Genomic DNA, 22,307 nt, shown 5'->3' with positions numbered 1-22,307 from the left:
AATCCCCAGAGGTCAGTTTGTCTGCTGGAAATCAGACACAATGCTTCAGACCGCCAGTGCAATGCATGCTCTGCTGCTGCCGCCACAACAAAGACTGAGGAGGGGTGGAGGCTGGGGAAGAGGGGGGCAACAACAAAAAAAAAAAAAAGAAAAGAGGAGGAGGAGAAAAAAAAAAAAGAAGACGGGGAGATGAGGGTTGCAACTTCACCAGCCAGACTCCAGGTTAATCAGCTGCCTGTATTAGGTGACAAGCGCATGAAATACGCTGCATCGAATTGGACATTAGTTAATCAAGGGGGGGTGTGGGGGGGGGATACAATTGTGAGGATGGGGGATGGGTTGAGAACAGACATAAGAGGCGTGCTTATGAAAGGAACAGTATCCGCCATGTGAATAATATACATCCTTAATATGCAAATTCTGCTTACAATACACACTACAGGCATATATTCAAGGCCCTTGATACATTTAAATCTGGAGACAAAAGGGCCACGGGGCATTGTGCAAAAGCTCGTGTCCATGCATGTGCATATACAGTACCGACTTGAATGTGATGCAGAGCTGCACTTATCAACAGTGTTTTGTGCCTCACCTAATTAATAGTAATTTATGAGTTTGTTTGAAATCTCTGCTTAATGCTGTCCAACATTGTAATTATTAATTTCAATCATCCATTGAGTCCATATGCATTAGCATATAAACTACCAGAAATTATGCTTTAATAGTATGGTCTGGATATGTGATTTAATGTCATTTAGTCAATCCTTTTCGAATGTAGCGAGCACACTGGGAGATTTTAAATGTTCGAGTGTTGTTCTAATAAGTGATAATTCAAGGTGTGTTCAATAGACACCGGATGTTCATTTCACTCTTCTGACAGAACAATTTACAACTCAATGTATTCTGTCAGCATCTCAAACTTTTCAGAAAAAATACATTTAATTAAATATCAGCTAATGCTGTTGTGTGTGTTGGCTCATTTTGATCGGCACGATTAAAAAATAATCTTTTAGGTAACTGAATATTCATCTCCGCCCAACAATGTGTTGGATGATTAAATCAGAGTCATTTAGAGTGCCGTCATGTCTCTTATTACAGTCGAGTGTACGTCTATAATGTTAAGAAGCAATTAACAGGTAGGTAACTAATCACACACACACTTCGGCAGAAAACACCTCACAGGCTCAAAAAGTAATTGATTTGCCTTTATAGCAGTAACAACAAATCTCAATAAGCACGTAGGCCGTTGACAAGTTGAGCCAAGATTCTTTACACATTTCTTTTTTTTTCTTCCTTTTCCTTTGACTGAAATTGTATGGTGTAACAAAACATCCCCAATGAAATCTTTTTTAAATGTGTCTAAATCTCTGACGATAATTATAACACGTCTGAATTACATTAGAACAGGGTGTTGTCCTAACAAATTTCGACATGAAACGTCTTCCTGTACTTTGAACCGGCTCTTTACCTGCAACGCAGAACAGGCCAATGTTTCTCCCCTCATCACCAAATATCCAAAATAACCAGCGAGAACAATTTAAACTATGCAAACACTTGAAAAAATATCCCAATCATTGATTTTCTTTTGTTTCAAATGCTCTCGTACATGGTGAAAGCATTTTGAAGTGCAGTTATTACAGAGTACCAGGGTAATGTTATGGCCTTGACTATGGAAATAGAATAACTTTATAATAACTTATTATTTTGCACTGTGCATTAACTCGAACTGTTGCTTTCTGTTTTATAGTCCCCATAAATGTAATCTAACATTTCACGTTTAGTTCCACTGCCACTAAAATGTCTCAAATAGCACAGCAGATCAATGTGATAACACATGCAGTCCAAATGAATCTCAGTGTGACAGGATGTGTGGCTTTCAAATTAATTCCTCCAGCAAACAAAAAACAACACACACTACAACGACATTACACAAGTAAAAGACAGTTTAAACAGTTTTTGACAGGACAGCTTGTTCAACTTCGTCATTTACTGTCAAAAAAAACACCCACCGCCACCCGTTATCCATAGCAGATCCTTTGTTTATTTACAGATGGGAGGATAATCTACTTCTAATATACTTTATTCAGGCGCACAAACATTCAGGAATTAGTGCTATCAGTGAATGTTCCACACTGTGTTTCATGAAGTTTCCAAAAAAGAGCAAAGAGGACAAAAAAACAAACAGCCACTGTTGGCTTTAGGCCATAGAAATGATAAAGACTGTATTTCACTTTGGTGAGCTTTCAAGAAAAATCTCAGAGCTGGCAAATGGCTGTGCTTTTGTTAATGAGCATTTGACCAAAAAGAACCATCTGACTACTCATATGATAGTTTCCAAAACACCTCCAACCCCCGAAGCAGATAATGCTAAATTCAAGAGTTATCAATTAGGCACAAGTGTCCACAGCAACTGCCTCTCTACACCTACTAGACACGTCGAGAACATTTTTGCCTCTCCAAAAAAGGACCTCCCGGGCCATGGAGAGGTCTTTATGAAGCAAAGATTCATCATGCTCTATTACTAGTATTTCATGATAAAGGGAAGTGAATTCAATGTCTGGAAGAAGAAAACTCTTATCAGGTCCATATGGCTATGCCTGGACGGTGCACATGCAAGCAAAGTAAGTATACAAGTCAATGTGTAGTATTGAGAGGAGGTATACTTTTGTATCCCTTACAAGAACAAAGTGTCTTGTGATTTTATGTCCTTGGGAGATAAAAAAAAGGACAAAGATACTTTGTGCTGAATTATGAGACGATAGTGTGGGATCGGTCCTTCAAGCAATACAGTTCACACAGAGTACAGCGCAGCTTTCACATGTGTTGAGTTTAAGTGTGTCACTGATATGATGTGTATAGCATATTTAATCTGAATATCTTTGGACAAGACCAGAGGATTAGAGAAATCACAATGGACTCTGATCGTCTGTGATGGACTTATTTAACTATTTTCAAACAATTTATAGACAAAAGATGAATCAAGAAAATAATAGACGGATTAATCAATCATTAAAATAATAGTTAGTTGCTATGAGCCGCTACAGATACGAAACAGAGTACACAATCTCACAGGTACAGTATTTAGAAGTTGTTCAGGAAACCAAAGAAAATGGTGTTCGCACACAAGCTATATGTCAGGCTGAGTTTCATAAACAACACTTAGAGGGTTATCATAAAGGTGTTCTCACACAGTGTGTATAAATATGTATGGGTGTGCCTGAGAGTGTGTGTGTTAGGGTTAGGTACTGTCAAATGTGTTTAGGTGACATTCACTGTTATGACATTTTCTATATGGGTGATGGTAATAATAATAATAAAAAACATTTTGACAATATGGTTTGTACTGCTGCATTACAAAATTGGACAGGAGACAGATTCACATTTAAACAATCGGATTAATACTTTCCCATTTATGAATGAGATTGTGATGAAAACTATACTCTAACAAAATGCACGAGGGTGCTTTAAGCAGTTCAGCGCAGCCCAGCACTATTAGATAGCCAATCTGTGCTTCAAAGGTCAGCAAGCCAACCTCTCTCCAAAAATCTCTCCTTTTAAACAGGTTCATCAGCCACATGTTAATGTGACGACATGTTAACAGAATGACCCGCTGCCAAATTGTTACCAGGCGGCTTGTTAACGATGCATAAGCAAAGAAAACGGTGAAAATGGACTTTGCAAAAAGGTTTTATGATGAATTCTTCCGCCTGTAGCTACGGCAACAACAATACACATGCCATCAGGCTGACATAAAAGTGAGTCAATATTCAGATAACGATATTTCAAACATACTGTGTCTTCAACTACACATTTTGCTCATTATGCAAACAAGATATACAATCCAGATGACTTTTTACCGAACATGCCATGCTTATTTTCAGCCTTATGGGCTACTAGCACTTGTTAGGGTATTTATAGTTTGGCAAGCTGTTGTGTTGGAAATACAGATTATATATGTCTTGTCAGGTCATTTGACATATGACCCATCTAAAAGTGTAATGCTGACAGAGTGAAACACAATCAAACCACATGAGTGGCCTATACTGCCTGTCACTAAGCACCGCTGGTCCAGTGGCAGTGCAAGTTACTTATAATGATTCAAACATACAGCACTGCAGTTGGAAACAAATGTTGGCACAAAGCTAAAGTATTTTGTTAATCCTATGGGGAGTGGGTGCAATATAACTACATTAGGAAACTTTATACAACAATACTGTGTTGCAAGACAAACCTGTGATGCAAGCCAACCTAAGAATTTCCCAAGAAATGAGGCAAAGGCCAAGAACTCAAGATTTCACCCTGCTTAGTAACGTGTCATCAGCCTTCTAGTTAAGAAAACATCAAAAAAGGAAGAATAATGATGACCTCTAGAAATCTTATCTGATTGAAATGTTTTCAATGTACAGTACAAGGCACTGAACAGCCCCATGAAGAAAAGCGTGTTGCAATAAGAACAATAAGGACAGTAAAGTATCAGCTAACATAGGCATTCATAACAGGTTAGCTATATAAACAATACTGGAGCTGTTACTCACTACAGGTAAAGCATTCATGTACTATTTGACCAACAAGCAGCCATAAATGTAAAAGTTAGATTATAAAGTTGCAATGAATAATCCATGATTATGAGCTTCATCTGAGCCATATTTATGAATATTGAGTTATTCATTAACAGTATTTATTGCGTGCTAGTGTAACACTAAACAGAAAAAAAGTGAAATGTTTCGTTGACATGTTAGCAATATTTCAAAAATGACACTGTCTGATTTTTTATATTATTTAAGACTGTGCTTGGTTGTGTAAAATCCTGTGATGAATATGTTTTGCAGGCAGGTTTTGTCATGGGCACACCTCTTTATACTAGCCACTGATCCCCGGAATGACTGTGGGGAGAAACTATGTTGCTGTGTGGTTACACTACTTCTATAGCAAGTTGTAACCACACATTTTCATTGATCTGTTGTCCTTTTTCTCTGTTGCAAAGACATACACTGTGCTATTAAAGTGACGCATGCAGTATATTTATCATGGAAGCTACTACTTGCTCTTTTTTTTCAGCAGTTTTCACACTTCCTGATATGATTAGATGTTGGTGTGGTAAAGGGTGTCCTCTCTGATGTGTGTACAGAAAGCAGAGTCACCATAGAGTCAACTACCAGGCAGCTCAAAGCAGATAACACAGCCGTTTATGATAATCATCTGGCCTTTTGGCCTTGATAATGCACATGACTTGCTGGTCAGGGTGGGCTCTTTGAATGCAGTAGAATTACTATCTGCGATGGTAACAATCTATAGCCCATAAGCCCTAGAGTGAAACCTAAGCTCATCAGCTGTTTCTGGTAACATTGCTATAAAAATCATGCCACATGGCTGCTGTGCTACTTCTCTGTCATTAATAGTGTCATTGTTAGTCCAAGAGCTGAAGGACGGTTTTTTGCAACAGGGGTTTTAATGTTGAGTACATGTTTTGAATGACTACCTCCTGTTACCTCTTTAAGAGTGTGTGTTTGTTTGTGTCTGACCTGCCCACAGTATGCCCTGCCTTTCCCTAAATACACGTTGGGATACATTCAAATAACCCTTAAAAAGGGCTAAGAAAGAAATAATATTCAGCTAATTAATCATCGTTGAAATACTAGCCAGGTGCCGCCTGCAGTGAAAGACCACAAAATACATGTTACCTAAAAAAGCATTCATGTCGGTTAATCTATTCAAATACATTATAAAAGAAAATAGGCTCAAAGAAAGTTTACATAGCAACTGCCACAAGGTATTTTACTCTCGGTTTTATTCTGAATGCCATCGATGCCCACTACTTCAACATTGATGTACTAACCATTTAAACATGACACATGGAGTTCGTTTGTAGTGAAAACGTTTTGCAGGTGTTCCGAGCCATTTGATTTCACCAGAACAAACTGAATCCATTTTAAAACTTGTTGTGAAACAAGCCCAGTTACTTTGAAAAAACTGAAACCGGAAATTTGTTTTGCCAATTGTTTGTTGTTGAACAGGTTGAACGCTGCGTTTCCTCACGTACAGTTACTGTTGTAAATCAATCATAACCCAAAACACTCATTTATTCCTAATAAGCGGTTAGCAAAAAATAATTATGATTTCCAGTATGATGGAGTTTTCAGGGTAATAAACAAGGTGGACCGTATCAGAGGAGAATTGTTTTTACCTTTTTAATAATAAAAATGAACATTTAAACAGAAAATAAATAAGAAAATTCAAAATACAAAATTACAGTTATGTTTTGCTGCCAGGTTAAATAAACAACAATGAATAATTTAAATAAACAAATAACTAACCTAACACTAATACAAATATTATTGAGTAAATAAGTTTCCCCATTGCACAGTGCATGCCGATGTACCATGAGAGCGACTTGTTGGCTGCTGTTGGTGCTGTTTACTGGCACGAGGCTTATAAAGTCTTCCGGAAGCCAAGATTAAGGCAGAGAATACACGGCACTCATTCTGTGTAAAATAGGTTAAAACAGTTACTAAAGACCCTGTTACTTTTCTTATATTCTTAAACCCTCTTAAGATCCTCCCCCCCCACACCTTCAACTAGGCAGTGATCTCACCGTGACTTGTAGGAAACCATATGGGTAGCAGGGTGAGCTGAGGACACACATGCAGCTTGGCAAACATACAACTTGGCTATTAGAATCCAGGATACATTTTTCACATCAGTTGAATGCCTGGGCCTGCGTGTGTGTTTAAAGAGAGGGAATACAAATTAAGTTTTAAAGCTTCTGTCATGTTTAAAAAAAAAGAAGAAGGTGTAAATAGGATTCAAAAATACATTGTGAAAACATGTTGCATACATCTAAAAAATAAAAATAAACACTTATGTACGTGTTGTCTTCAAGTTTTCAATTATATGTGGTTCCATGCCCTTTAATGACATTTTTAAAACCAGCTGGGTAAAATACAAAAGAGTCTGTTGCAGTTTTAGCAAAGGTTATGGTAACAGATGGTTGCACCCACAACTGGATTGTGTTTGTACTCTATGTACAACATTTTATTATATTTGTTTGAGTCCATTAAGTCTGGTGCTGCACCAAATGTATGCATAAACATAAAAGTAAAAAACAAAAGGCTGATCCTGGGGCAAGTGTGTATTGAACTCCTCCATGTGGGATGAGCATTTTGTATTAATATATATAATATGTTGAAAATATCAAACACTCAATCCTAAACTAATGTCGCGTTTGCCATGAATCCTTAAGCAAAGGTTATTAAATGTGTTTGGCAAGTCTTTCTAAGGTTTTAAAGCCGAACAAAAGCTTCCTGACAACAGCATTGCACATTCGCACATACTAATTCAGTATCAATGTGTGCTTTCACCAAGCATTCCTGTGATACTTGCAGGGAGGGGAGATTCCAAACAAAAGTCCTTGAAAACGGAAAGACATGCCTTAAAGTTTTACGGTATTCTGCACACTGTATGCTCTGAAAGGGATTAGGTACCGAGTGTTGTTTTATAAGAGTAATTTTCCATGGCCAGTCTTTCAGAATCTTTCTGCCAATTTAAAAAAAAAAAAACAGGGTGTCTGTAAATAAATCATGATCAATGCTTACAATTTACTGTAAGTACAAAAGTGTCCTGTAGCTGTCATTAAAGTATTTTTTTTATTTAATGTATGCATTAAATATAAATGACCTAGTTTATTCCAAAATATTTTTATCTGAAAATTGATCATGAATAAACAAGATATATTTTCCGTCCCCTAAAACAAGGCACATGATTTTCCAGCCTTGCCTTATAGCTGGAAGGAATCACCATAACTCCTGGTAACAGCATTTCTGTGTTGCATAACGCAGCTGAAGGGGAAATGATCTCCTTAATTACAAAGGCAAAGGATTCTCAATAGGTTTTGCAATTGTGTTATTAGTATTTTCAGGAATAATAAATTATAATAATGTGAAGAGAAGCGTGTTATGTGTGAAAAAGGTGCTTTGTGGGTAGACGGATGTAAGCCAGTTAGCCAGGAGGCAGCTAGCCTGCCAAATCATTTCTAGTTCGCAAAAAATCCACCAAGGTGGAGTTAATTATTTTCTATTTTACTGTTCTCAAAAAGATTCAGGAAAATGAATACACTATTTTTATAATAAGATACAAGTTTTCTGGAGCTTCGTGTTTTTTAGGGTTGTCATGGTAACCAGGGACTCAAATGTAGTTGTAAAGCTCCAGTTGCTGTAAAACAGAAGTCTTTACAATCAACATAAGGTGGGAAACTGTATACGTTCTTCATAAATAAAAGGGGAATCTTTACCATTAAAGTCTGTAAAAGGCTACTCTGAAGTCAATTATAAGACTTCACATGAACACATTGCACCTGAAAACAGTCTCAGTTGGCAATCACATCAAAGATTAGTTTGGCTCCATGGGGGAACCAGAATTATACAGGAAGTAAAAAGGGAGGGAAAAGGATAAACACTGCCTTAGACAAAAAGGCCAAGCAGTTAACAAGCACTGTGACATTCTGGATGCAATCCACAAAGTGGCTCGTTATATCGATGGATCTCTACTGCATTCCCAAAATGGCTGCCAAATATGTTCAACTGGGCTAGACAAAGTGCCAGGATGGACTCAAGTGCATATTTCTTTTTTACTCTCTTGGTATACTGTGGTGAAATAACCTACTTAGAATTATGAATTGCATTATTATTTCTGTAACGGTCCAAAGGCGCAATAAGTTATATTATTACATTTTTATTTAGCCAGTTAATGCACTTTTTGTTTTCAAATGTACATTTAAATTACACTTCATTTGAATAATATATAAAAAAAATACATACATATGTAGAAAGAAACATAAAATAAAAAATTATTATTTTACTGACTTTAATAGCTCAGTCTTGTCCTTTCCACTACCTACTATGTAATGGACAACCAACGGCCCAAAATCTTTTCAAGAGAGTTGCATCAAAAAGAACATAATGAACACATATTAGTACATTTCAATATGTAGGTTATGGGCTGCAGGATTGCCAGGTAAAAGCCTGGTGAAGCAATAACCAGAAATGTGGCGGTGCCGAGAGCTTCAGAGAGATGTCTCATCTTGCCTATTTGGGCAACAGTTCCTTTGCTGAGCTTAAAAAATTATTTGGAATACTGACCCGCCATCTGTGTGCGTTTACAGTACAAGATGATTGTTATATATCTCTTCCAAATGAGAACTCGTTACATTAGTACAGAATAATGGTTTCTTTACAAATGTTCACTTGAGAAAACTCAAATGATCAGGTGGGAGAAATGTGTGAAAGATTGACTGAATCAGCTGGAAACACAGGGCAAAATTGAATGCTGCAGACACATTTGGTGAGTGTGTTGGTCAATAAGAAATGAATGAATGTGAAGGGAGGGTGACAAGCTACAGAGGACAAGTGAAGGAGGGTGAAGCCAAAAGAAAATTGGGATTGATTGCTGAGTGTGGATTAACTGAACACCCCCTCCCCTGCCTCCATCTGAGGAGGTCTACAGCGGATCTGCTGGGTCTCCTTCATATAATAATGAGTTTCCTTGGTCTGCAGACATGCTCTTAAATATTCATTAGTCATGGGTGGGTTCTAGCCGTGACACAGAAAGCTGGCAAATGGCGATGGCTCAAACACTGTGAATATTAATGTACATGTGGAATATATACATATAAATACTCATTAGTGACTTAACTGAGATGAAACTGAGCACCTGATACTCTGCACTACAAACACTCCCAACGCACATAATGGCTGTCTCTCCTTCAGCAGCTACTGCACACCTCTGTGCACATAAAACGAGAGTTTTTGACATCAAGCCTTGGTGAGAGCTCACTTGCACATAAGACAAGTACCCTCCAATTCATCAAACCATAAAATGTCCAAAAAAAGAGGCATTAAGTGTATGTGGTGATGAAGGGTATTCCATCCAGTTTGTGACAATATCATTTCACCCACATGCACACTGTCAATCAATATGCTCCAGTTCATTGGACAGGTTTATAATCACACCCAGCTGAAAGCTTACATTAAAGTGAAATGTTGGGTTTCTGCTACACCGGGCTGCACGCACAGCTCCTCTCCAAATGTGTCCATTCAGAAAACAAACGATCCAGTGCAGACATCAATTACATAACCGAGCCTATAGGAGTGCAGCCCGTTTACGTTGTGGAAACATATTGTGAATGAAGGCGGAGAGAGGAAGTGATCACAACAAAAGTGAGAAGGGATGAACGTACAATTATGTGGTTAAAAAACAGACACCTACACACACAGGTGCACATCCACACACTCTACTCCCGCGTGCAGCCACCCGGACCGGCCTTCCTGTGTGTGTCTCTCACGTGCACACCTGCAGTGACCACATCAGCCTTTGACATGATCACTGTGTGGACGCAGAGCTGCGCACAACTCCTGCTGTACATCAACCGGAGCCTATATTCATCGTTTAGCGTACGGGTTGTATTGTACGAGCATCAGTGGTGCTTATAATAGAGGCAGGAACACGCTGTATTACTCTCTTTATCTGACAAAGCCAAGCGCTTTGGGACAACATCTGTTTGCCACACACACACGCACGCTCTCTGCCCCCTTTTCAGTCACACACACGCACACGCTACCGCAGACGCGCACGGATATGGAGCTCAAAAGAACAAGACTGACATGTTGCTCCGGATCAACTCCCCGTGGCCCGTTCAGCGAATTTTAGGCAGCCAGTGCTCCATTTTAAAAATTGTATTGTTCCGCTAACGCTGAACCTATACACACATTTTAACTTTATCCAAAGCGTGCACTGCCATAATAAGCAAGAGCAAAGGAATCACGAGTTGCCCATGCATATTTTGCAACAAAATGTCCCAAAAGGCATGCGGGAAGCGTCTCTTGCAACTTTAATTACACCAGAGCATGGTCCCATATCTAGGCCACCCTTTACCAAAACATCGCAAACATTTTCTCAAACTGTAGGCCAAGAATAAAAGCGGATTGGGACAATAAAAGAGATCGGTCGTTTTTGGGGAAACATGGCACCAAAAATCCAGACCACAGTCCCTCTGGAATTGGGATCTTTGTGATATATCCGAGAAACTGAACCTGCAGTATTGTTTTACCTGCAGACACAATGTTAGCCAGCCTTCCCTCGGCCGGCCAAGCATATCTTAATGTAACTCCATCTCATGAATGCCACGCCGTATTGATATTAATTTATTTAAAAAAAATGTAGGCTAGACATCTGTCTGAGTTTAAGAACCACTGCTATAATAATGTATTCCACACATCGAAAGCATCTTTCCGACAAGTTTAACAAAGTGGAAATGTATTTAAGAAATAGATTTCTAGTGAGAGTGTGTTGTTCATCGCAATAAGGAAACGCGTTTCCTCTGATTCAAATAACTGACCTAAAAGCCAAATGCGCACGTCGGCTGCCACAGTTGTTCCGGGCTCTCAGAGTAAAATGTGAACGAGCAGCCTGCGAGCACCGCTGGGGCTTCGCTGACTGATAGAAACAGACCTGGGAACACACTTTGCCCACAGTATTGTTCTCGAGTGTCCCCAGCTCGGCTCGCGGGCAAATCCGAAAGTAAAAGGGCTAAAGGTAAAGGGGCATGTTGAGAATAATGACAGATGGGGAAACTTGCGTCATGCCAGGGCAGCGCGTTTTCCTACTCGAACATAAACGAACAACAAAACAGCCAAAACTGAGCCGCGAACATGAGGGACTCGTTGCACTTCATTTGCTACGCTGGCGTCACATTTATTGAATGTCTGAGATCCTCTAAAGAAAGAAGTTTCCGATTATGTGGAGCTTAATATTTGGTTGAAGCTAGCCACAACTACATGGAAGTCAGTGGTATTTCATGCACATCACCCTAAAGTAATCGAGCATGTTTTAATCTCTCACACAGGACCTCTCTCTAATTTATCCACTGTAATAAAAGCGATATACATATTGTAAAAGACCCATCCCTTTTCCTACTTTTCCCAATTTCTTACCTGCACTTCGAAGCTCGTTTAAAAAGTGGCGACAGCGTTTCCACAGCTCCCCCTGTTTCCCCCGACGAAGCGCGTATAGTTTGTTTTTAATATGTTCCTTTACTTTGTTTCATTTCTCACTTCCATCTTCTTTTCATCTCATCAATAAACACACGCTGCAGCCTACCTTCATAGAGCAGCTCGGTTCAAGTGTGCCCTCCCATTTTTTAACTATACATCGAGCACTTTGAGGGGTGGCTGTGGAGGAGGAGGAGGAGGAGGAGGAGGGGGGGCAGGCAGGCACGCCTTTTCACTTAAAGCTGCTATTGGAAGAACAGTGCACTGTCTTGGGTTGGATCAGAAATCCGTCAACATTAGTGTGCCCCAATCACAGGGATCACCGTGGGACGGTGGACCCGGCTCCATTATGGCTCTCTGGAAAGTAGTGGGAGTTATAGTAATAGTAGTTGTAGTAATAGTAGTTTTCCTCCCCTATTTTGAGGTGTTGAGGTTTGCTGCTGCCTGAGCTACAACGAGGCAGTTTCATAAATGAAAGTCATGATGCATAATGAAACCTGTGATGAATGAGGTTTACAGGGATGTTGCACCACAGACAGATTGTACCTATAAACCTCACCATTTGATGCTATATCTGTCTTGTATGTTACTGTGCTGGCTCCAACGCTTGCTGCTCTCGGATATCATCGTTCACAATTGTGAATGAATTCAAATCTCTCCCCAGTGTGGATCAGAGGACAGGGGAATTGTCAGTTATGTGTCCATCATGCTTCTGAACTTTGCATTGGTCGCTGCCTCTGCCAGTACAGTGAGCCAGCTGCGCCGCGGCTTCCTATTGGACAGTGGCGCCGTCAATCATTTCCGCCACCAACAAGCTAGATTGTCTGCTGTGTCTTCTACTTTCTACGCATTTCTATTTTCTCATTTATTTATTTTTTAACGTCCCGAGCTGACCTCGAGTTTGCGAGCAGGGAAAACAATTCGTGTCGGTTCAGCCGGCCAATCAGATTTAGTGGAGCGATTGCTTTTTTCTCTTGTTGTTGTTGGTTTTTTTGTCGTTATCCAGCGCCTTGAGATATATTCTGGTTGGCATAGAATAAAGCAGTAATGGGTCATGTGGGATCCCCCCCGCACCACCGCCTTAATGCCCCCTCCCTGTCTAGACAGTGACAGGTGTGCGTGTGTGCGCACACGCTTGTCTGTAGTTCAGATCAGAATAATGAACCACGCTGAGGGTAATGTCTAATAGATACTTTCAATATATTATTCATGTGTGTGATTCTTGTATAGGCTACAGGGCGGAGGAGGTTCAGTGTGCGCAGCTGTACGTCTTGGAAGCCAGGCTTTACTGACAAAGAGGTCAAATAAGGTTACGCTCGAGCAGCCTACAGATAAACCCTCCTGCTTCCTGTACGCTGCGCGGGAAGTCTGTGAAAAACTCGCTTTTAGGAGAAACTGCACTCTTGAACTTTGCTTTCACAGCCCCTCCAGCTGCACGGGGGAGACAGAGGTGTTGCTTCAGACAATCGCCATCTCTCAAGCTGGGTATGCTCCACACGGATATTGTTGTGTGAGCACCGTGGTGAGCACCCAGGGCACTCAGTTGACTGTGCGCGCCATCTGCAGGACTGCGATGTGGATTAATACCGCGGGTTCAGCGGAGGACACCCTTCCGTCACTGCTTTGACCTACATTAACCAGAAACAGCGTAAGAACACCACCGCAGGCCTTAATGCGCTGCTTTGAGAGCAGACAACGAGGCACGTTTTTGGAACATGCTTTTAGTAATCATTAAAAGTCAGAATCATGTTTTTAGAGGACGATAAACGGACGGTCCCGGAACGGCAGACCGTGGTGCCCGCCCTCCCGGAACAGCGTTAGATACACCTCTCCTTTAACAGAGAACATTGTGTTACAGTGGCCACTAATGCCTGCAGATTCACTGGACTGGCCTCCATGGCAGCGTGTCGTTCCCACCATGACGACCAATCTAATCCAAAATATGTTTAGGTTTTTTGTTTTTATAGGATTAATACAAAATAGACAGGATTACACTAGACGAAGAATATGATAATTGTCACTGTTTTTATTTAAAACATGTAGGGCTAAACAAAAACGCCTCAAATAGTAATGTTATTTATATTATACACCCATGTTATCGATTTGTACCATATTAAAACAAATACAATAATAGGCTACAAAAATAAAATATGCAAAATATGATTTATATTAAATAATCATATATTTATCCTTTTAGCTTCTCAGGTAGTTTCCACATCTCAAAGCCTTTATGTACAAATAGATACGAAAATACTAAGACTGGTTTGCAAGGCCTTCCCTTAGGAAAGCCTGACAACATTTCTTATTTCAAGATAATAATAATAGATAAAAGATCATAAATATATATTCTGTTTTTATATATATAAATACATTAAAGACTAAATGTAGCAACACTGTAAATGCTGAGCCTATGAATCAGACCTGAAAATGTCTCTAAACACCTTGCTCACCTATAAACCTGGACAGTTTGTATTTGAAATCCAAATGTTTTTCTGTATCAACAGATCAGTAGAAAAAACAAATAAAATGACGCTTTAGATGTTTTGACATCTGCAATATCATAATTTTTTTGGGAATAAGATTGCAGCTTTTACTTTGTGTCTTAAAAATAAATATGGTCTTTTTACAGTACTGACACATTCTCATTAATCTCCCCATTGATAGATACAAAATAAAAACTAGATACGATGAAAAGATGCATTGTTAAGAGAGAAAATAGATTTGCAACCCAAAGACAGAATTGTTTACATGATAACTAAATTCTTCAACATGTTCTTTGTGGTAAAGAGGAACAGACTCATTTCATTTTGGCAGGTCAAGTCATGTCTCGCTCAGATTTGAATGTAACCAACAGAGGGCAGCAACATGACTTCTCTTTGTTAACTTTAAAAAAAAAAAAAATCCTTTCATTAATTAATTCTGCTTTTCTGCCCTCATCTTATTCGAATATAGTGCATGCCTTAGATTTTAAAATGATCAGGGCTGTACCAGAGGTGTCTTATATTTAACGTATTATGTAGCTGGATGATGAAGACGGCGCTCACATCTTAGTAGAAATCTATTAACACAGACACACAAAAAACGTTTTACCCTGATGGACGTTTGCAAGCTTCCATTTATGGCTGAAAACTAGACAATTTATTACCCTCAACTTAGAAATAAATCATTCTGTAATATCTAAAATATTATAAAACATGTCCCCTCATAGGGCTTGTCCTTGCTCTGTTTTAATATATTCCACAGAGTGAATGGCCCACAGGTTATTCATTTGACAGACAGTCTAGACAACTCATTACTGCTTGGATGGCAAGTGACGTGCAAACTGGATTAGGACGAGTGGAATTAGTTTCCATTGAATTTGCAGGGCAATTAAAAATGTTTTGTACCCTCCTAACCCGGCCTTGTTTTAAACTCACATAGTGCAAAGCTGTTATCGTGTGCGAAGGAACTGGGTTTTTCTCAGAATGTCTCAATGTATTCCTCCACATAGTTCTCAAGGTGCTGCACAGACACTTTTAAGACTTGAACTTGAAAAATACTTTTGGTCAAAGTTGTATTTTTTAGTTGGTGTAAACACTCGGGGTGTGGATCTTTCGGTATCTCGTGATTCAAAATATTTCCTGATTTAAGATAAATTCTCAATTCAGCACATTGTGTAATTTCAGGATCTCTTCCATTCTGCTTTGTGCTATTTCAGGTAATAGGCATGATTATGGAATGAAGGCAAAGTAAATTGTTTATCAAATTTTTTTTTTTTTTTTTTAAAAATCATCAGTCAATCAGTTTTTGGTGACTTCAAGACATATACATTTAAAATTATAAAATAAATAAAAATGCTGACCATCACATAAATAAAATGTATTGACCTAGGTTGGATCTATTTTTATTTTAAAATATTTTTTTTATAAATGTTTTCTCCCGCACAGAGGTGTTGCAATATCACAAACATGACCTTAAGTATGTGCAGTCCACTAGTTCACTGAGGTGAATCAATCTGGTGTTAAGCTCTGAGATAAATGTGTGGTAGTGTGGTATATACGTTAATCCGCTTTAGTGTCAAGCATACTTTACTGTAACAGGTCTCCATGCTTGTTAAACCAGTCAGCCAGATGATGCCAAACTCCACCACCATTTTCCCACAAGTCACCACAAAGAGCCCCAGCCCGTCGGTGGATCCCTGTGTGCCATCTCCTCATAAATCAATCGTGTCACACCTTAATTGATACTCTGTTGATGATGACTCACGAGGGTAAACATACAGTTTATTTGCATGCACGTCATTATATTGTTGAATGTTTAATATTAACGTTAGAATGTTTTTTTAATCACACCTACGTAATAAGCTATTATAAGTTCATTTTTAAGCACGTTGAAGTGGACTGGGAGCGGCCAACAGCAACAAACATCTTTCTACTTCCTCATACTCCACTTACAAAGAAACAACAGCAAACACAACCTCTAGGTCTTGTTCCTTGTCAGGTTTTATGTTGGTGAAAGATCAAATGAATGGCCATTACAATTAAAATTGCTAACATTTTGCAACATTTTGTAATGCACAGCCAGTTTGCAATGCAGAGAGCTCCTCGCCTCTCATCTTCAAAACTGGCTGCAGGCAGAGAGTTGACAAGTACAGACAATAACACTGCTTTGTAAGTTGCTCGTCTCTTTCTCTCTTTCTCGGTTGTTTGGTCTTTGGTCTTAATTTGACAATTATTGGGCCTAAAATAACTTTATTTTTGTGTCTGTGCAGTATGTCAGTGACAACATTAGTATTACATGTTTCACTGAAACTCTCAAGAAATGATCACAGACGAGGCAGATGTGACAGAAAATAGGCCTCTTCATATTCTGACATGTGTTTTTGTTTCTTTTGGGTTGGGACTCCTCTGTTTCTACCAAGGTGGTAATAGACTCTGGAGAAACTGCAAACCTCCACTTATTTGATCAAGGTTTTGTTACCTATGTGAAGAAAATACCATTGCCTTTTGCAATTTACAGAATTGCACCAACTGCTCCATGAATCATGAACCACCTGGGAGGTATACAAATAACAAAACAAACATGAAAGTGTAAATTACCTGCTTGTTGTCAGGTTGAATTTGTCAGTAGTTTGATTTACTTTGACACTGGAATGCTGCTTATATTTTAACCTTCTTCAGAGCAAGAGCGCCAAAACAAGTAAGGCGAGGAATAATTTGCATACTAGCAGCACACATGTATGCACATGCACGAAGCTGGCGTGCTGTACAACACAATGAAATTAAGCTATAACTGAAAACACACAGGGCCTACGTGACCCAGATCATCGTAGTTTTCCAAAACAATCATTCTTTGGAAACCTAAAAATAGGGTATTGTTAAACTCAACGCCAACATAACTTTAACATATTTTACATTCTGTGTCTTGTTATATCAATCTTGGACCTAGTCATAGTAACTAGGTATGTTATTAAGATACAGTTTACAGAGAATCGTCTCTTTGCTAATTATTACGTTAAGTGAGCTGACGCCAAGCTCAGAGGAAATGCAAAGAGGCTATATTTAGATATAATACACTTAAGTGTTAGTTAATGTAAGAAATGTATGTGCGTTCATGTGCAGACGTATATATAGTTTGTTAATTGGATAATTCATATCCGGCAAGACTCCCAAAGAAGTCATGAGGTGATGACCTTTCGACATCTGGAACATGTCCAAGTTTAGGAGAACTGACAATGTGTGTGCGTTAAACATGTTTAGGGAACATGTTCGTGTGTCATTTAGGAAACTTATATATCTGCCCCTGTGTTTCTTACAGCATTGCTGTATGATTGCTTGAGAGCAGGTAATGTTTTCCCCATTGTTGTTTGGTGGTGCACAACTAAATAATAATGATTAATCTCAACTATTTATGTGTTTCATTGATTCCTCTCCGTTTCATTCTTTCCTGTTGTGAGTGCTAAATTGCCACAACAGTCTGATTTACAATTATCTTTTGTTAAATGGATTGCAGTGACATCTTAAGACTCAGCCTGCTATAGTCTCAAACAAGAAAAATGAGGAGCAGACTCTAACCAAACACTGTCTTGTTCTTGTCCCTTTTAGGAAGACAACTGAGGTAACATGAATGAGTTATCGCAATGCTGTCTTTTCGGGAACACGGACCATGTGGTATAAATGATTAATACGCTTCTTTGCTTGTCTTTCAGCTCACAAGGACACGTCTCTGTATCACCCATTGCATATGAGATATAAGAACAAACAACAATTCCTCCTCAAATTCAGAGTTCTGAAAAATAACTTCTCTCCCCTGATTAGAATTAAACTTTAAAGTTTTAGTTCAATCTTTTTTTTTCATTTTTATTATTGGAGGCACTTATTATTTAACTCGTATTTACCTAAAACATAATGACTTAATGTTTGGTGCTTTGAAAGAGGCTAATTATGTTTAATTTACCTACATTCAAAGATGTTAACCTGATGTCATCTAAGTTGTTGGTAACTCGTTTCTAGGACTTGATGAAGTAATAGTACATGCAGAGGATTTTTCGACAGGAGACGGCGGTTAAATAATAGTCTTCAGCCTCTCCTTCAAAATGTAAATGATGTCATTAAGTGGAACGCCATAAGTCCTCTTGACCGCCCCCCCCCTCTTCCCTCCTCCCCCCTCTTTCGAGCTTTCATGATAAGTGACACGTTGCAGCAGGAAGCACATCAGCTGGACATGGCTGTTCTTCAAGTGCTCCAGGTGTTGGCAGGAATAAATGTCTGAGCAATTTTGCCTCTCCCTAGATGGCACTGACATTCATCCTTGAATGACACCTCTATTAGAAGCTTGTCCAAGACCTTGAATGACCGCACAGGTGAGGGTTGGCAGTCAGAGCCGTGGCAGGTGGCAGCGGGCACGAGAGGATGTCAAAAACCCAGGCTTTGAATTGCTCTGTCATTAATGGCTTTGAGAGTAGGGCTGCTTTCTATTTCTGCACATGGCCAGATCTCCAACAAAACCTGATCCCAATTGTCTTATATGGGTATAGTTGTGGATTCATTTCCACATTTTCATCTTGAAACGACTCAATGGCTTAATTGAATTAGGACAATGGAGATGCCTTCTGGAAGAGGGAGTGTAACGTTTGGAAAGATGCCAGCATATCTTTCACCACTGTGGTTTTAACTTGGTATTCTCACCTTAACATACCTCAGTGTCACGACTGTGTTGAAGGTGTTATATACATTTGTAGAGTGCTTTGTAGAGTCGCCCTATTCCACGCCCTGAAGCTCGTCACTCATCTTCAGCCTTAAATGGCACCTTGCCTGTAGCCTGCGGCAGTGTCATGCTGGCGTCTGTGACACCACGGCAGGTGTTGAACATGCAGAGCTAACAGACGCTCAACAGTTAAACACAAAAAAACTGACTGCCTTAAAACAGGCCGTCTCTGCAGTGCACATGTTCCCTTTCATTGTTCTTTCTTTCTCACTGAGTATCTTTCAGTAGATTTGTTATAAGTTCCAGACACTGTAGCCACAAGCCTTTCTTTTATAGGCCCTGTCCTGATCACTGCTGGCAGCGCCCATCTGACACGCATCAAGAGACCATATACACAGCACAACACATCCAAAACATGGCTGGTTTTTAGTTTGACTTGTTTATAGATCCACAATGTCCCTTTTGTGCAAATAGGTAATTTTCACAGCACTGATTTTGACCCGTCATGGTAGGGAAAGCACAGGCGTCACTTGTGTTAGCAGTGGATCTCTTCTATTCAAGTGTCCCTGTAAGACCTGACAGCATGCATATTACCAGGATCCTGAAACTTAAGCAGGGACGTGGAACTCAGCCATCACTCGTTTAATTATTTACACTTGTGCGTTTCCTGTTGTGACAAATCGAAATATCTTCCGTGATACTCACATTGAGAGCAAAGTGATGCCACCATCAAACGTACAGTAATGTTCCTCCTGAAATGTAGTGTTGTGTTGCCAACATGTGTTTAGATTTGGAATCAAAGATTGTATGAAAATAAGTCATACATTGTGCTTGGTGCACATTTCTTGCAGGACAGTATTTAACCAGGAGATGGCGCTCAACTCCATAAAATAAGTCACCATTTTCTTTTTTTATATCAACCATAGCACCATGATAGGTAACATCTTAAAGTGTATTTTTATCACTATCAATTTGAGAATCAAGGTTAATAAGATAAACAATGAATACCGTTTTGATTAACTAGAATCATCATATCATTATTCTACTTGAACTAAATACAAAGCAGAAAGATTTCAAAACTAAATCATTATCTTTATTTGATACAGAAGAAAAAGATTGAACAGTAGGCCTGAATATAAATCAGTTGGATTTTAAATCTATTTGAACATTGAAAGACTTAGATGGTTAACATTCCTAAATTATTCCTTTAAAAAATTAAAATCTGGTTGAACTAATCATGGTCTTATTGAGCTTTTGATTAAACTGAAATGTAAATAAATTAAACGAAATATACATGTATATGATAGCCTACATGACTGCAATTAAATGAAACAATAAGATTAGTAGGCCTATTCATTTTTTACAATATAGCTTTTCCTTTTTTAAGATACAAACTAAAAGCAATTAGGATTAACAGCTCTTTGACAAAATGGTGAGAGTAACATTTTCTCTTTGGCTGAGGAGATGAGAAGGCAAACTGCCACGTGGTGTGTGGTTGGCTAGGTGAGGATTGTTAGCCCACTGCTGGCAGCCTTGGAGGAGGAGGCGCTGCCTTACAGTCAACACTCAGGGTGTACAAGGCACGTGTCCTAAAAAAACCATAATCTGAATTGTTTACAGTATGTGTAGAAGTATAACCCAATGTCTGACACATTTTCGACATTTTTCAGAAACTGTCTGTCCGTCTGTATTTTAGCATTAACATGAGGTATTTTCAAGATGGAAATGTTTCATTGGAACTAACATTATAGGAAATATATGGAAATAAACTATGAATTTGTCTAATAAATCCTGTCATCTAGGCATCTGTAGAATGCATACAATGTGAAATGTGAGGAGTTAGATTGTTAGAAGTTAACCTAGCTGAGGTTGTTAACAAGTTACAAAATGTGTACTTTGTCTTAGACTACCATCTGCTGGCTCACTAAAAATATCAAAAAATATTTATAATGCATTCACTCCAGTCAAATCCAACATTACATGAGAGCATGTATTTTCAGACGCGATGCGAGCAGTCCTTTCATTGAATTCCCTGAATGTAATTCCTCTTAGGGGAATGCTTAACCAAAACATGCAAAAACACTTGTATTGCTCTTTTAGTCTTATCCTTTCAAACAAATTCACTACTAAAAGGTACGTTTTAGGTGAGTAAGTATGCATGTAAGTTCAAATAATGCAAAAAATGAACTTTAAAGCTTTCCAGTGCAACATCTTTCACACCAATTTAAATTCTAAGCCCACACAATATTAGGTAATCCCATTTATATTTTTCTAAATATTTTCTATTATAATTCAAATGTTAAGGGCTATAGAATCAGGAAAACATCTCCACTGCTACCACCAGCTCACATTTATATGCCTTGAGGATGACTGTGAGCTGTATCATTACATGCTGCAGTGGACAAGCGAATGTATTAGCAGACTTGGAATCCCCCAGCTGCCTGTTAATTAGCAAGCTGTGGGTTGGTGGGAATAATCAGCAGGGACAGGTCACTGCAAGGTAGCAAGCTAGGCTAGTGTTAGTCAGGGAAGTACCTTGTTCACTGCCTCTTTATCAGTGTGCCAAATGCCATTTCACCAAGCTGTCGCCATGCACTGACGAGTGGAAGTGAGGAGGGTAATCATACAGTGTGAGGTAGCTAAAATGGGCAGTCTGTTTGCTGAGCTGTCCATCTAACTGCAAATGTTGAATAACTGTATAATTGTTTTGGTCCTTTTTCTGTTTGTATTTGATGGATTTGACACCTAGACGTAATGAGCAAGGGACTTAAAACCCAAATGATCCTTTGAGTGATTTTCAGCATGTATTAGTCATGGTTCTGGCATTTGTATAACACCCACAACACTTTTGCAGTGTTCTTTGTAGCAGCTTGGTTTGCTTCCACCATCCGATGACGTATCAAGGTCTACAGGGAGGGTTTGAGTTTCTTTCTCTCTCCGCCTGCTGATATCAGAGCCACAGTCTGATTCCAGAGCAGCATCTCCAACGGCCAGACACCTTCCCAGTGTGTCCGAGGAAGGCATTATGGGATATTTCTATTGTACAACATGTTGCCAGAGTCAAAGCAGTGGATCAACAGC

At 39.1% G+C, this 22,307-nt stretch overlaps 1 protein-coding gene across 2 annotated transcripts in view; it reads right to left on the bottom strand.

The window, feature by feature from the left end:
- The window catches only part of zbtb20 (zinc finger and BTB domain containing 20), a 108,709-nt gene that overhangs the window by 18,624 nt on the left and 67,778 nt on the right, over nucleotides 1-22,307 (bottom strand). Inside the window, exon 1 of one of the 2 annotated variants that reach the window (XM_079651714.1) lies at nucleotides 11,985-12,208. The exons of the other annotated variant lie outside the window; for it this stretch is intronic. The gene's annotated coding sequence lies outside the window, so the exon portion shown is untranslated. Of the gene's footprint in view, nucleotides 1-11,984; nucleotides 12,209-22,307 lie in introns of those variants that run through there. 2 annotated transcript variants of the gene reach the window in all.

Source organism: Notothenia rossii (genome assembly GCF_949606895.1).
Source record: "Notothenia rossii genome assembly, chromosome: 9".
Taxonomy (NCBI): domain Eukaryota; kingdom Metazoa; phylum Chordata; class Actinopteri; order Perciformes; family Nototheniidae; genus Notothenia; species Notothenia rossii.
Note: the sequence above shows the minus strand (reverse complement) of the source record. Positions and strands in the feature narration are given on the sequence as shown.